Genomic DNA, 15,595 nt, shown 5'->3' with positions numbered 1-15,595 from the left:
ATGCATATGGAGAAAGAAAGAACGGGCATGCCTGGGTCTCTAGCCACTGCAAACAAAACTCCATATGTATGAACCACCTTGTGAATCTGGCTTATGTGGGTACTGAGGAATAGAACCTGGGTCCTTAGGCTTCACAAGCAAGAACCTTAACTGTTAAGACATCTCTCCAGGCCTATTATTGGGAATGTTGATGGAGATATCATTGAATCTTAAAATTGTTTTTAGTAACATAGCTATTCCAATATTAATTCTGTATCCATAAGCATGGGTATTATTTGTAACTTGTAGGGTTTTGTTAGTTTATTTCTTCAATTTCCCAAAGGTTTCATTTCATAGATCTTCCATATCCTTGGAGATTTTCCTCCAGCTTAAAAAAAGTTATTAAAGTTATTATGAATGAAAATTTCCCACATAAGTTCTTTCTTGGAATGTATGCTGTTGCTATCCAAAAGGAAGTGATTTTTGAATGCTGATTTAGTATCCAGCTCCTCTAGAGCTAGTATTTATGAGATTTAATAGCTTTCTGGTATGGTCTTTGAGGGCTTTTATAATTAAAGGACCATGTCACTTGCAAACATGGAGGATTTTATCTGTTCCATTCCTATTTTGTATGTTTTATTTATTTATTTTTGTCTTAATGCCCTAGTTAAGAATTTGAGCACTATGTTGAATAAGAATGAGAGAGTAGACAAGCAAGACTTTTTATTCAAGAGTTCAGAGGAAATTCTCATAGTTTTCCTCATTTAATATAATGTTGTCTGCAGGTTTGTTATATATATAGACTTCATGTTTAGATTCATTTCTTGTATTCCTTATTCCTTTGGGACACTTTTTCTTGAAGACATGTAAAATACCTTTCTGTATCTGTTGAGATGACAGAGTGATTCCTGTCCTTAAACCCTTTTATACATTAGAATACATTTATGGAATTATTTATATTATACTGGCTTTATGTTGCTGGGATTAAACCAAATTATTTTTGATGTATGATATACTTAATGTGTTCTTGGATTCAGTTTCTAAGCATATGCTAGAGAATGTTTTTGTCAATGCTCATCAGGGTAATTTCTCTTTAGCATTCTTTTTTATTGTGTATTATCTTGTTTTGCTATCAGAGTAATACTGGCTTTATGGTATGATAATGGTAATGTTCCTTCCTATTCTCACGACTGGAAAGCTTTGAGAATAATTGGCATTGGATCTTCCTTAAAAGTTTGATAGAATTCCATAATGAATCCATCTGATCCTGTGCTTTTCTTTGTGGAAAGATAATTAATGCTTGAATCCAATTGTTTGTCAGGGTTTTGTTTAAACTGTTTATGTCTTCTGGCTTTAATTTCAGCAGATCATGTGTTTAGAAGTTCATCCATTTATTCCTGATTCTCCAGTTTCTTGGAATACAAGTTTTCAAAGTATCCCCTAATGATCCTCTGGATTTAAATGGAAATTCTCACATAAATTCTCATTTCTTCTTTAATTTTATTAAATTGTATATTTTTATGTCTTGTTTATTTTGGCTAGCGTGTTGTCAATCTTGTTAGTCTTTTCAAGGAACTAGCTTTTTGTTTTGTTTGTTTAATCTCTGTGTTGTTTTTATCCTCTATTTTACTGATTTCTGCCCTAATCCTTATTATTTCTTGCCATCTGCTGCATTTGGTTTGGTTTCTTCTTATTTTTCCTAGACTTAGAAATATGTTATTATGCTATTTACTTTATATATCTCTGATTTTTCAATGTAAGCACTTATTGCTTTAAACATTCCTTTAAGATCTGCTTTAATTATACAGGTTCCATGCTAAGATATAGTTATTTTCACATGCATCTAGGAGTTTTTTAATTTGTTCCAAATCTCTTCATTCAGGCAGTATCACTTCAAAGCTTATTGTTCAGTTTCCCAGTATTTGTGCAGTTTCTGTGATTTCTCTTGCTCTTGATTTTTAGTTTTATTCCATGATAGTCTATTAAGATAAAAGGGTGTTGTTAAATTATTTTTTACTTACTTAGACTTCCTATAAAATTATAATATGATCAACCTTATTTAAGATTACATGGGCTGCCAAAAAGAATATATATTCATTATCTGTTGGATATAATATTATGTAGATATTTGTTAGAACCTATTGATTTATATACTTCAGATGTTAAATGGTTTGGTTGAAATTTAGCCTAGAGTACCTATTTAAATATGTAAAAGAGGGCTGAGGAGATGGCTTAGAGTTTAAGGTGCTTGCCACAGAAGACTAAGGACCCAGGTTCAATTCTCCAGGTCCCAAGTAATCCAGATACACAAGGTGGCACATGCATTTAGAGTTCATTTTCAGTGGCTAGAGGCTCTAGTGTGGATATTCTTCCTCTCTATTTCTCTCTCTCTGTGTTTCTCTCTGTCTCTCCCTTATCTTTGTGACAAAAATAAAGATGTAAAAGATGTTCTGAAGTCACCTACTGCTATTGTATCCAATATATTTGCCATTTTATTTCATTTAGTGTTTGTCTTATAAAATTAAGAGCCCCAACATTTGTGTATGTGTATATATAAATACATATGTGTGTGTATTATATCTTGATTAATCATTCCCTTTATTAATATGTGGGGTTCCAAATGCCCTTTGTGGTCAGTTTTTCATTTCTTTCTCTGGGTTTAGGAAATTTTCTGTGATAATTTCATTAAATTAATTGTCTACTTCTTTCAAATTTGTATTAGCTTATTTTTCTATGCTGTGGATTCATAGCTTTTGTCTCTTGAGTGACTCTAGAGTTCTTAGAAGTCTTTTTTTTATTTTTTAAAATTTTTGTTCATTTTTTTCTTTATTTATTTGAGTGTGACAGACACAAAGAAAAAGGCAGGTAGAGAGAGAGAATGGGGGCTCCAGGGCCTCCAGGCACTGCAAATGAACTCCAGATGTGTGTGCCTCCTTGTGCATCTGGCTTATGTGGGTCCTGGGGAATTGAGCCTCAAGACGAGGTCCTTGGTCTTCAGAGGCAAGTGCATAATCGCTAAGCCATCTCTCCAGCCCAGAAGTCTTTGTTATGATAATTTTTTTCTTTATGTATTTCTGATTGTATTATTGTATTATTCTTGTCCTTTATCACCGAAATTCATTCTTAAGCTTGGTATTGTCTATAGATTAGGTGTCCCACGGTTTTTTTTTTTATTGACTATTATTTCCACTATTTCTTTTTTTATTTTTATCATCACACATTGTATATATTCTTTTGACAGTTTCATACATGCACATAATATATTTTGATTATGCCCATTCATTGTTGTCTTCTGTTGTACCCATTCTATTTCCCTTGATCCCTGTCTTCTTTCCAACTCACTGTCTTATGTGTGTGTGTGTATGTGTGTGTGTGTGTGTGTGTGTGTGTGTGACAATGAATTTCATCGCGGTTGCTTACAGGAGCATAGGCAACTTTCCAATACCTACACCACTGAAGGAGTGGCCCCAGAACTTACTAAATGTCTATAAATCCTCCAGAAATAGTAATGTCCCATAAGATCCTCTGCTCTCCGTGACAGGATGTCAACAAGCCCGGTCTTGTGCAGATCTCGTGCAAATCATCACAGTTGCTGTGAGTTCAAGAGTACAATAGCTGTCATGCCAAAAATTCAATATTCCATACAACTATCCCCCTTTCTACTGTCCCTTACATTCTTTCTGCCCCTTCTTCTATGTTATTCCCTAAGCCTTCTATGGGGAGATACATATATTAAAAAACTCTTCCCTGGCCAAAGTTAATAGCATCAATAATCTATGATGATAAACATAATTATTTAGAAGGCATTTCATGACCATAGCATGTTCATTTAGCCAAACAATAGCAGTAGCTCTGCACTAGGGCCTATCACCACCATAACCATGGGCTTTTGACTTGTTTTATATACCAGAAGTTAATTCCCTTATGCAGAGTCAGTGTCAAATCCAATCAGAAGGCAATTAGTTAACCACATAATGGCTTACCACTATTGCATGAGTAGGCACATCTTACCTGGCCACTTAGTAGTGCTGCATCCCCCTGGTCCATAGCTGAGTTACACTCAGGAGCTTGCATGTCTCTTGGGTCTTTGTTCTTTTTCTTTATCTTTTCATTTCTTTTTCTTGCTTTCTTTTTTCTTTTGAATCTTGACTTCCTTGCTTAGTTTTTCTTCAAGTTTGTCCTCCAAATTACTTGTAGGTATTTTCCCACAAAGCTTTTAACTAAGCTTTTTTTCCCCCCATGCATCACTCCATATTTGTTTTAACAAACATTACTATTATATTTTGTATGTTTCTGGTCTTTTAGCTCTTTCTATTATAGAAATACTGTCTGTACCTTTATCCTGACTCTATTTCATCTAGTCTTATTGAGGCCAGTTCTAATCTGTCAATTTATCCAGGAAATCAATTTCCAAAATTCAGTTTTTTTCTTTAATATACTTATTTATTTATTTGAAAGACACACATACAGTGGGAGAAAGAAAATGGAGGGAGATAGAGTAAGGGCATACAAAGGGCTCCTGTAGCTGCAAATGAAGTCTTGATGCATGGGCCATTTTTTCATTTGGCTTCACAGGAATACTGGGGAATCAAACCCTGGCCTTCAGGTTTTGCAAACAAGTGGCTTTTACCTCTGAGCTGAATCTTCCACCCCCAAAATTCAGTTTTATAAACAACCAAAGGTAGCTTTAATGTATACTCAAAATGAAATAAACTATATAATACATATATGTGCTAATTAGTATCAACCTCCAATAGTATTAAATTACTAGTAACTGATATATCACACATGGTGTAGCTTTGAAACCTGCAAAGCAGTGACTGGCACTAGGTGTGGTGATATGCAATCTGAGCTACACAGTGAGACTCCCCCGTCTCAAACTCGAAATAAATCATGAATGAATGATTCAACAGTAAATAAGGAGAATAAAAATATATGTAATCCTTGCAACACACATATATGGAATGGACAATGGATTTTCTTACATTCCAGATGAGGGACCCTAAGGTCTGGAAAATATAGACTATTTTCCAAATGATATTACTTATGAACCCAAAGGATGAAGCATTTGTGTACATGCATGTGGAAGTTTCTCACATTTACTTTGTAGCACATCAGAATATTCAGAATGCTGGCAAATGTCAAAAACAGGTGGTCCACAGGCAAATCCCAAATGTACATTGTTTTACTTTGTCAGCAGTGATTTTCTATTTGCTAATTTATTTCATTATGTTTTAAAGTATGGTTGATATTTTAAAATCAGAAATTTACATATAAAATTATCATATGAACCAGGTGTGATGGCATATACCTTTAATCCTAGCACTCAGGAGGCAGAGGTAGGAGTTTGAGGCTAGCCTGAGACTACAAAGTGAATTCCAGGTCAGCATAATCTAGAGTGGGACCCTCTCTCAAAACAAATAAACAAATACACACACAAACAAACAAAAACAATAGTGAGTGAAAATCTATGCAAACAACATGATATTGTAGCAATACTTGTCTCCATACTCAGTTACTAAGCTTTGATCCTTCAGTTTGTTCTGGAACCTTTATCAGAGGTATGATTTAGTACACTTCCCTTATGAATTGTCTCATTCTACACAAAGCATAGGTCAAGATAATTCATAAAGCAAGGAAATATTGGCCTGAAACAAACAATAGGGAGAATTGTGTTGAATATGATCTAGGCTTTATGCATGAATTTTTTTTGAGGTAGGGTCTCACTCTAACCCAGGTTTACCTGGAATTCACTAAGTAGTTTCAGGCTGGTTTTGAACTCAAAGTGATCCCCCTACTTCAGCCTCACAAGTGCTGAGATTAAAAGCTTGTACCATCACACACAGCTTTATGCATTCAGTTCATGTTTCTTCTTTAAACCTTCACTTGAACAGCTCTTAAGTAAAACAACTTCTGATGATAACATTTAATACCTTTCTCTACTTGAACAAAGAGACATGGAGACTAGTAATTATTAGTATACTCATACTCTATAAACAAATGAGGATAAAACCAAATATTTCACAGAAAATCCCTCAATGTGATATATATAGCCACTGTCTCAGACCAGCTTTCATGATATCAATGAATAGCCAAGAACACTGGCACCCAGGTTTAGATTATATGTTGACCTCTTCTCAAAGAATTCTCTCTAACACTATAATTTCTTCAGGTTATTTTTAGAATGTACAATCAATACAATTGTCTCCAATGATCCAGAAGTAACAACAGATGCATGCCAAGAAAGATTGCTAGTTTGTTTTGCTTCCCTTTATACTTTCCCTCATAGACTATGTAACTTATCCAACACTGAAAAATTGATTCTGATAAAATGCTGCACAAATCCTTTTCAAAGTCTGTAAGTATAAACAAAGCCAGACACTACTGCTGCTTGAGAGCCTCCAATAATACAGTTCTTACCAAGGACAGACTGTGTTTCAGAAGCAGCCACGCAGCTCTAATACAAAAAAGTGATCTCAAATTCCAATCTTGGAAGGATACATCCTATAATGTAAAGTGCCTCATACACAGGGTAATGATAAGTTCTGCTTGTTATCCAGTCATAATTTTAGTGAAAATAGACAATAAGAAAGAAATATTTTTGACTAAATCAAAATTGCAAATTGGTTTCTCTTCACATATTAGACAGCCTAATTCTCATAAAATAGCATATTTTATGAAAGGAGAATATACATATGTAAAAACTAGTAATATTCATGTCAAATTCTACCAAAGTACCACAGGTAGAAGATGTGCTCATAAATATTGCTAATTTCCTAGAATAAAATTGCTTAAACAGATATAATAAAATTTATAGATACATATATATATATATATATATATATATATATATACATATATATATATATATTCATGTATCATTATATAAGTGATATATCTGCATATACTCATAAGTGCAAAACTATAAATAAATGATGTCATATTACAAGTTACCAAACAAACTCAAAAATGCTTCTGTTAAGTTCTTTACTTGGTAAATATAATATGTTGAATTATTTATGATTTTCTAAAATTCTATAAGAAATATGTCAAGCAACAAGATTAACTCCAGCCTGGGGTATATTTTAAGATATATAATTATAATTTTCTAGTGAAAATGTTATGAAAATTGACTTGTGAGGATTTTGAAGAGTTTCATATTGATTTCGTAGAATAGTCTATGGAAAAATGGTATCTCCTATCCAGAAACATGCACACTAATGTGTAACCTCATGCATTTTATACATATATGTCATTATACTTTGATAGAATTCATTTTCCTCACAAACTGAACTCACACATATCACTTGAGCTCTTCTTGCTGGTCCATTTCCTCTGCCCAAATAAGCCCTTCTAATTGCATGGGAAATATATTCTATTCCTCTTTTTCTCCTACAATAATAACTTGATGGATGCTTATTGTAAACACATGCAATTCTAATAACAAAAATGAAAAATACTTAAGGGCATAAGTAAAAGTGTTCAGACAGTTAATTCTATTGTCAATTAAAACAGCCTGTTAAATTCTGTAATGTAGAGCCATACATTTTCTGAGCTTTGTGTGGTGGTAGACAACTGTAATCCCAGCCCTTTCTAGATGAAGTCAGGGGATTGTGAAGTGGAGGCCAGCCTAGAGCACAAATCAAGTTTTGGGTGTAAGTACCTGTCTAAAATGAGCAAATCAATAACAAATAAATAAACAGCAAAGACCTAAAATAGCTAAGTGGATAAAATAAATATGAATCTAAACAAATAGTCTATAAAATGGCCACTTTCCCTTTGAAAAACATGTGAATTAAATTTAAGAGTAAAAAGTAATAGCTTATAGAAATGAAAACCAAAAGACAATAGGTATAGTTCTATTTATCTCAGACAAAGTACATATTAAACAAGAAACTGAAAATACCAAAAATGCCATTATGTGATGTAATGATATAAGATGAATTCATTAAGGTGAAATAATAGCATGGTGTGGTGGTCCACACCTTTAATCTCAGCAATCAGGAGGCTAAGATAGGAAGAATTACATGAGGTTGAGGCCAGCCTATGGTTACTGAGTGTATTTCAGTTCAACCTGGGCTACAGTGAGATGCTACCTCAAAAGAAGAAGATATAATAATTATAAATATATATGCACACAATTTTGGAATGGCCAAATGTATTAAATTTATATTGCTATCTCTTGTAGAGAAAGAATTCCTTACAATAATAATGGGGTGCTTAAAATCCAATTTTCAAAAGAGGACAGATATTTCAGGTAGAAATTCAATTTGGAAATTTAGGATTTATACCATATTTTCAATAAAAAAGACCTAACAGATATAGATATCACATTCTATCCAAGAGAAACAGACAATGTGTTCTTCTTACACACAAAAGGAAACTTCTTTAGCATAGATCCTTTTAATTCACAAAAAATGCTTTAAAAACTGAGATGACTTAAATAATCTCAAATCTTTTTCAACAGAAATTGTATGAAACTAGATGATAATAATAAATGAAACTTGAAAAATACAAATATGTGAAAATTCAGCAGTATGTCCCTAAAAAAGTCAATGGGAATGGCAAATAGCTTCAGCTTCACTGACATAAACTTACAAACCAGGAGGAAGGGATATTTATTGAAGCTTACAGATCCAGGGGAAGTTCAATAATGTCAGAAGAAGCTGGCCCTGCTTTCATAGGTCCAAGCAGAGAGGGAGAGAGAAGTCACAAGCCAAATGCCTAAAACCACATCATAAACAAACACACTTCAGAAATGTCTGGCAGTTTGCATAACTTTTTGTCTTTTTTTTTTCAAGGTAGGGTCTCACTCTAGCCCAGGCTATCCTGGAATTCACTATGTAGTCTCAGGTTGGCCTTGAACTCACAGAGATCCTCCTACCTCTGCCTCCCAAGTGCTGGGATTAAAGGCATGCACCACCACGCCCGGCACAGTTTGCATATCTTTAGACTGGAATTTCAAACCCACAACCACACCTTACGATCTACTCAGTGACAACTTCTCCAGCCAGGTGACTGCATATCCAAACTACAACCTGTAAGGTTTAGGAGTGACCAAGAAAAAACAAAACACTCTGAGGCAAAGATGAAAGCTTTTATTTGGGGAAAACAGGAGCTTCCAGGGCACTCACAAGAGAAGAGCACAGGCAACCTGAGTTTTCAGGTATTTGGCTTTATAGGACTTTTTAGTTGGCTTTATAGGGCTTTTTCAGTTGAGAGAAAGTGAGGAAGGAAAAGAAATCTCATTTGTTAAGTTGAATAGAAAAGTTCCATTGGGGGAGATCATTACATTAGCCATTTTAAACAATTAGGGTGTAACATTAGAATAGTGACCATGTGACATATGAGATAAGGGTGCAGAAAACAATGACCTGAGGCATTGTTAGGCATGGAGGAGTTAATGAACAGGAGGTTCCTTGAAGAATATGGGTAATCTATTTTCCTATGCCTCTGTCACCATTCTGCAGACCATGGTGACTCCATCTTGGAAACCTGACCTGATCTAACACAAACCAACCCAACATTTAAACTACTACATTCTTCCCCTGGTCTCCAATAGATTAAAAACCATCACACATTGTAAATTGTATTCCATCTAATTTCAAAGGTCCCCACAGTGTTGATGAACTTAAGACAATTCCAAAGTCCCATGCCTCCTCTGAGATTTAAGATGTTCTCTTAGCTGTGAGTCCTGTAAAATCGGACAAGTTAAATACTTTCAGCACATAAAGGCAAAGATAAACATTTTGAACTAATATATGTCATATCAAGGAGAGACTAGAACAGTGCAAACTCAACCATCATCAAGCAACATCAAACTTCTGCATTCGAGTCCATTATAATAAGAGAATGAAAGTCTCCAAGATTTTCAGTTCTGCCACTCCAGCTGAGCAGAGTAGCCAAGGAAAATTTCCATCCAAGGCCAACAGTGCACTTCAGGGTAGCCCTTGCACAGTCCTAGTATATCCAAAACATCTCTGGGTCTTCATGTAAACCATGGTCCATCTTCCAATGGCTTTGCCCTCCCATCAGGGTTATCATACCCTACCTTTTGCGCTGTTTCAGTAGTGGTTCCTGGAACCATGTGCAATTCATGACTACTCCATGCATTTTTTCATGCTTCAAAAACTAATACCAGGTTTTCAGTACATAGCCATATTCCCTTAATTGAGGGATGAAATATACCATGAACTTGAAGAGCAAGTTCCTTCTCCAGTCAACTCTTTCCAAAAGAATTTGCATATCTAGCATAGTCTTTCCTCCCTCTGGCATCCTCTCCATTGTTTAATGCAAAGCAGTTGGCCCATCTTCCTTAAGATTGCTAATGTGTTTGACATTAGCAGATTCAGTAACCTTAAACCAGTCTCAGTGCCTGTCATTTTAAGTTGTTTGAGGCTTTTCAACTTAAAATCTTAAATCTCTCAATCTAGTATCTTTAGCCAACCACATCAATTCACTACAAATTTAACCTTGATCAAACTTTCTGGGCCTGAGCAGCAGAATGAAGCCAGCCCTTATGTCAGTAGCCCAGTTCCAACAAAGTCCTCTACAGTCTTTCTTTCCCCTAATTAAGCTCATAAACCAAGCCTCCAAGTCCATAAGCTGAGCCTCCAAATACAATTCTTGCTACAATTAGCATTCTCAAACTCTTATCAGAATAGTCCATAAAACTTGGCTTTATACTTCAGAAGGTATCTTCAGTTTTATATAACAAGTGCATGCCCATTCCGCCAAAACAAAAGTTCCAAAAGACAAATATCCACAATGTCAGATTCATCTCATCCCTCTTGTGACACCAGAATTTGTGAGAAGAAAATAGTATAACTGGTTCCCATATCACTGAGGCAAACATTTATTAATTATAAGTGAGGTATACATATGAAGAGTAAACCACACTGATGCTCCTAATAATTCCCTATTGTATATATTATAACACTGTTTCATGGTTTGGTTTGGGGGCATGGAATAGGATATAATGTAGTGACTGGAAATTGTATCCTAGTGTAAATCAAAGTTTATCCTTTAGGATTAAAATATTTTAATTCTTCAAGTTGAAAGCTAATCCATTGTCAAATGATGGATTAAGCTGTACTGTTAAAATACAAAAAAAAAGATTTCTGGTCTAATAGTGATAAGATTGTAAGATATATGAAAATTGTAATACTTAGTATTTTAAAAATCTGTACAAATAAATAAGAAAAATAACAATATGGTCAAGATATGCCTGTGGGGCTCAGGAGCATTAGTACTTTCCCCTACCCCCTCACTATCCCCCAGCTGAACAGATTGTGGAGGATGCACTAGTACCCTCTGGCAAGCAGATGCCAGATATTCCTGTGCTCCCTTTCTGAGGGAATAGTAAGCTTGTAGTGGAAATGTGTGGGGGAGTGGAGAGGCTGGTCTGAGGAGGTGGATGGTGTAGAGGAGGCAATGGTTTGACTTAGCATAATGAAAGGAGGTAGAGAAGGCTAGAATGAGCCACTGAAGCTGGTATTATGGGGACACTCAGGGGCCAGCAGTGTGGGATGTGGACCTACAGGGAATGGCTCCCAGGGTGGGGCAGAAAGTGGGTGGTCCCTAGCTTTGGTTCTATGGGGATCTTCAGGGTCCAGAGTTACAGAGAAAGGTGGCACAGATTGGGACAGAAGCTTGGGCTTTAGCTCTGGCACCATGAGGACCTGCAGGGTTCAGGTACACAGTGACAGGTGGTATGTAGTACGGTGAAAGCATGGGCTCTAGTTCTGGCAGGGAAGGCTGTGTGGGGTGGGATGTGTGGGCCCTGACCAGGGAGCCCTGGGGACATATGCAAGGGCAATAGAATGGGAGTGTATGAAGCTGAACTTGATGGGAGTGGAGGTGTGGGCCAGTGGAGCAGGGTGGGTCAGAAGCTTGGGCCCTAGATCCAGCACCTGGGGACCCACAGGGTCTGGCAGTGCAGGGACTGGCAGCACAGGGTGGGGCAGATGCATGGGCCCTGGCTCAGGCACTGTGGGGACCAGAGTCATGAGGAACCTGTGAATGGCCATTGATGGCTGACAGCAGTATGCTAGTGCAGAGTGGGGTGCTGGACATGTGGCAGGTGGGAGCTGGCTACAGTGTGGATGTGTACAATGTCCTGGGTTAACTCTGGTGGGTGATGTGGGAATCCACTGGCACCCAGCTCAAAGGTGCTGGTGCAGAAGCATGAGCCTTGCCTCCTGCACTGTGTGCACTTGCCCATTTGGTCATTTCCCTCTCTGATTGTGTGGGGCTTGGAGGAAGTGGATGTCACCCCTAGAGCTCTAGTATGGTTATGAGTCCACCATCTTGATAGATGTCACTATATTTTATTATGCATAAGTTGTAATGAAAGAACAGAATTGCTCATGTTCCACTGAAATAGTTATAGAAGTGAAGTATGGTCTTTTCCTTGAGTATCAGTTACAATGTTCTAGATTTTTACTTAATTATTCATTTATTTTATTCTTTTTTAGAGATGGGGGTCTCAAAGCAGCTTATGCTTGCCATGTTACTGCATAGATAAGAATGATCTTAAGTTTGTGATTCTTCAGCTTGTACTTCCCAAGTACTTGGATTATAGGTGTGTACTATCATACCCAGACTTGAATTGTTTTATACTGAACATATTGTACACTAACAATATAGTTTTATTTTTAAAAACTATACTTAGAAAAGTAATTAGTTATTTGGGGACCATAACAGAGAAATAACAATTTTCTAACTCTTACTTTATAGCTGTATCCTCACATAAAATATAAATGTGGGAAAAGAAGCCTGAAATTTTAAAATTTTCAGGAAACTGAATTTTTAAAAGAAAACATGGGTAATTAAAATTTTTGGTTTGAAGAAAACACTTTTTCTAATCCTAAAGAATAAATACATAACTGAAAATGCTGATAGCTTTGGTAATATAAAAGTAATATATTTTGGTTATTCAAAAGCTACTATGGAAATTCAAGTCTGATCCTTCTCATTAACTGATGATGCCATTATATTTATCAATAATTTTCTGTTGGCCTTCATTGTTGATCTTCCCTTGAAGTTTCCCATCTTCAAAACATGCCTTCAAATTGAATTCATGGGAATCTCAGGAATTCTTGGATGAAACCTTGGCTTTCTGGTCTCATTTTTAGCTTTGCACACCTCAGCTTTCTGGACCATACACTCAATGTCCCCTTGTCTCAAATGGCCCTTGTCATTGGCAATGACTACCTTGTTCTCTTTTCCTGTGCCCATGCCTATGTCAGAAACATTGAGGGTAACATTAGTATCAATATCAAAGGTAACTTCAATTTGAGGACCACCACTGGGTGCCAGAGTTATGTGTATGTGTTCTAACTTCACAAGCATATTGTTATTCTTGGTCATGGCTCAATCACCTTTATGCATTTTGATTAGCACATCAAGCTTGTTGTCAGAATGGGTAGTAAAGGTGCGTGCTTGCTTGGAATGGTGGAATTCTGCTTAATGATGACAGTCATAACTCCACCAGCAGTTACAATACCAAGAGACAGAGGAACGACATTTAAGAGCAGCAAATCTTTAAAATTTTCAGACTTGTCTACAATTAGAAAAGCTGCCTAGAAAGCTATACCATAAGCCATAGCTTCATCAGGATTAATTCCCTTGTTCAGTTATTTCCCACTGAAGAAGTCTTGTAGAAGCTTCTGGATATTTGGGATATGGGTAGTACCACCCATTAAAAGAAGATTGTAGATCTGTGACTTGTCTTTTGGCATCTGGAATGGCTATGTCTACAGGAACTAGAGTGCAGACTAGGTCAATATTCAATTCTTCAACTCTATTATGGGTGATGGAGGTACAAAAGTTAATTCCTTCACAAAGACAATCAACCTAAATACTTGTAGGGTGCTGGAGGGGAGGGTGTGTTTAGCTCATTCACAAGAAGTATGGAAACACCAGACAGCGCTCTTGTTTTCACTAGTGTATTTCTTATGCTTGCGTTTGCACTCAGCAATAAGGAAGTTGTTCATTCAATTGTCCAAGTCCTCTTCACACAGTTGGGTATCACCAGCTACAGATTTGACCTCAAATATTCCATTCTCAAATGTGAGGACTGACACATCAACAGTGCCACATCTTAAGTCAAAAATCAGCAAATGTTGGGGCTGGAGAGATGGCTTAGTGGTTAAAGAATTTGCCTGCAAAGCCAAAGGATCCTGGATCCATGTTCCAGGATCTATGTAAACCAGGTGCAAAAGTGGGGATGCATGCAGCTGGAGTTCGTTTGCAGTGGCTGGAGGCTTTCTCTCTCCCTCTCCCTCTCTCTCTCTCTCTCCTCCCCACACCTCGTGTTTCTCTCTCTCAAGTAAACAAATAAAATATATATATTTTTAAAAGTCAGAAAATTTTTCTTGGCTCAAAACTTCTTGTCTAATCCATAAGCAATAGAAGCAATAATCATTAATAATTCTAATAATTCATTAATAACTCTAAATATCTTAAGACAGTCAATTGATCCAGCATCTTTGGTTGCCTGCCACTGAGGTTAGGCTAAAACTGTGATCACAGCATTGGTAACAATCTTCCCAAGATAGGCTTCTGCATTTTCCTTTATCGGTGTTAGAACCATAGAGGACACCTTCTCTGGTTATAAACATTTTATCCATTCTTTTGTATTCTACTTGGACCTTCAGACTGCAAATATCATTCACCACCATGAAAGACAATGCTTCATAGCAGGCTGGACGATATCATCATCAGACCTACATCAGTAGACATTTGACATCAAAACCTATATGAGGATTTTCACCTCAGCCTGACTGAATTGTTCTGTGTCAGTAGATAAAGGCAATGTAACTCTGTGTGGTTTAGTTTATCTGGTCATTGGCAATCATTTCCACTATTGTGTGCTTGAAGACACCCATACAATAGTAGGCAGTGCCAAGATTAATGCCAATTACAGGTCCCTTAAACATGGTCATTTATGAGTGGACCCAACTCTGCTAGCAAAGAAATTTTACAAATTCCCAGTGCTTGTGCCACATCCAGTTAGCTATGAATTTTCATACAAAAATAAAACTATATGTGTTATCAATTCAAAATACCAAAACCAGTAATTTCTAGTTACATTTTAAATAATGTAGGAAGATCAAACTTTTGAATTCTAATCAAAGAAGGTCACAATTTTGAATTTCACTCTATTTCTGTTATCTAAATGTCCTCAAATACATTTCCAGGATAGAGAGGCATGAATACTATCACAATGTTATTTAATTGATTTTCATTTAAGTTTAGAAAAACTGAATATTACTATGACTATATAAAAATAGCTTTATTCCTGACTTGGTAAATTTATTTCAAAAGAATCACAAAAGGCATCAAATACTCAATGCAACATTCGTCAAAAAGAACACAGTAGGAGGCACCACAAAAGCTATAGTAACAAAAACATTGTAGAACAATGAAACAGCAGAGAGAGAGACCAAAAATAAGCACAAACATTTACAGGTCAATTGATTTTTGACAAAGAGGCAAAGAACACATAATGGGGAAAGGGCAATCTCTTCAATTATAGCCTGTGGGAAAACCAGAGACTCACATACAGAAGAATTAAATTTGACATTCATATCCCACACCATATACAAAACAC

At 36.2% G+C, this 15,595-nt stretch overlaps 1 pseudogene; it reads right to left on the bottom strand.

The window, feature by feature from the left end:
* Positions 1-12,955: 12,955 nt before the first annotated feature.
* LOC101605996 lies at positions 12,956-14,927 on the bottom strand (annotated as a pseudogene).
* Between the last annotated feature and the right edge of the window lie 668 nt (positions 14,928-15,595).

This window comes from Jaculus jaculus, chromosome X (genome assembly GCF_020740685.1).
Source record: "Jaculus jaculus isolate mJacJac1 chromosome X, mJacJac1.mat.Y.cur, whole genome shotgun sequence".
Taxonomy (NCBI): domain Eukaryota; kingdom Metazoa; phylum Chordata; class Mammalia; order Rodentia; family Dipodidae; genus Jaculus; species Jaculus jaculus.
This window is presented reverse-complemented; position numbering and strand designations above follow the sequence as displayed.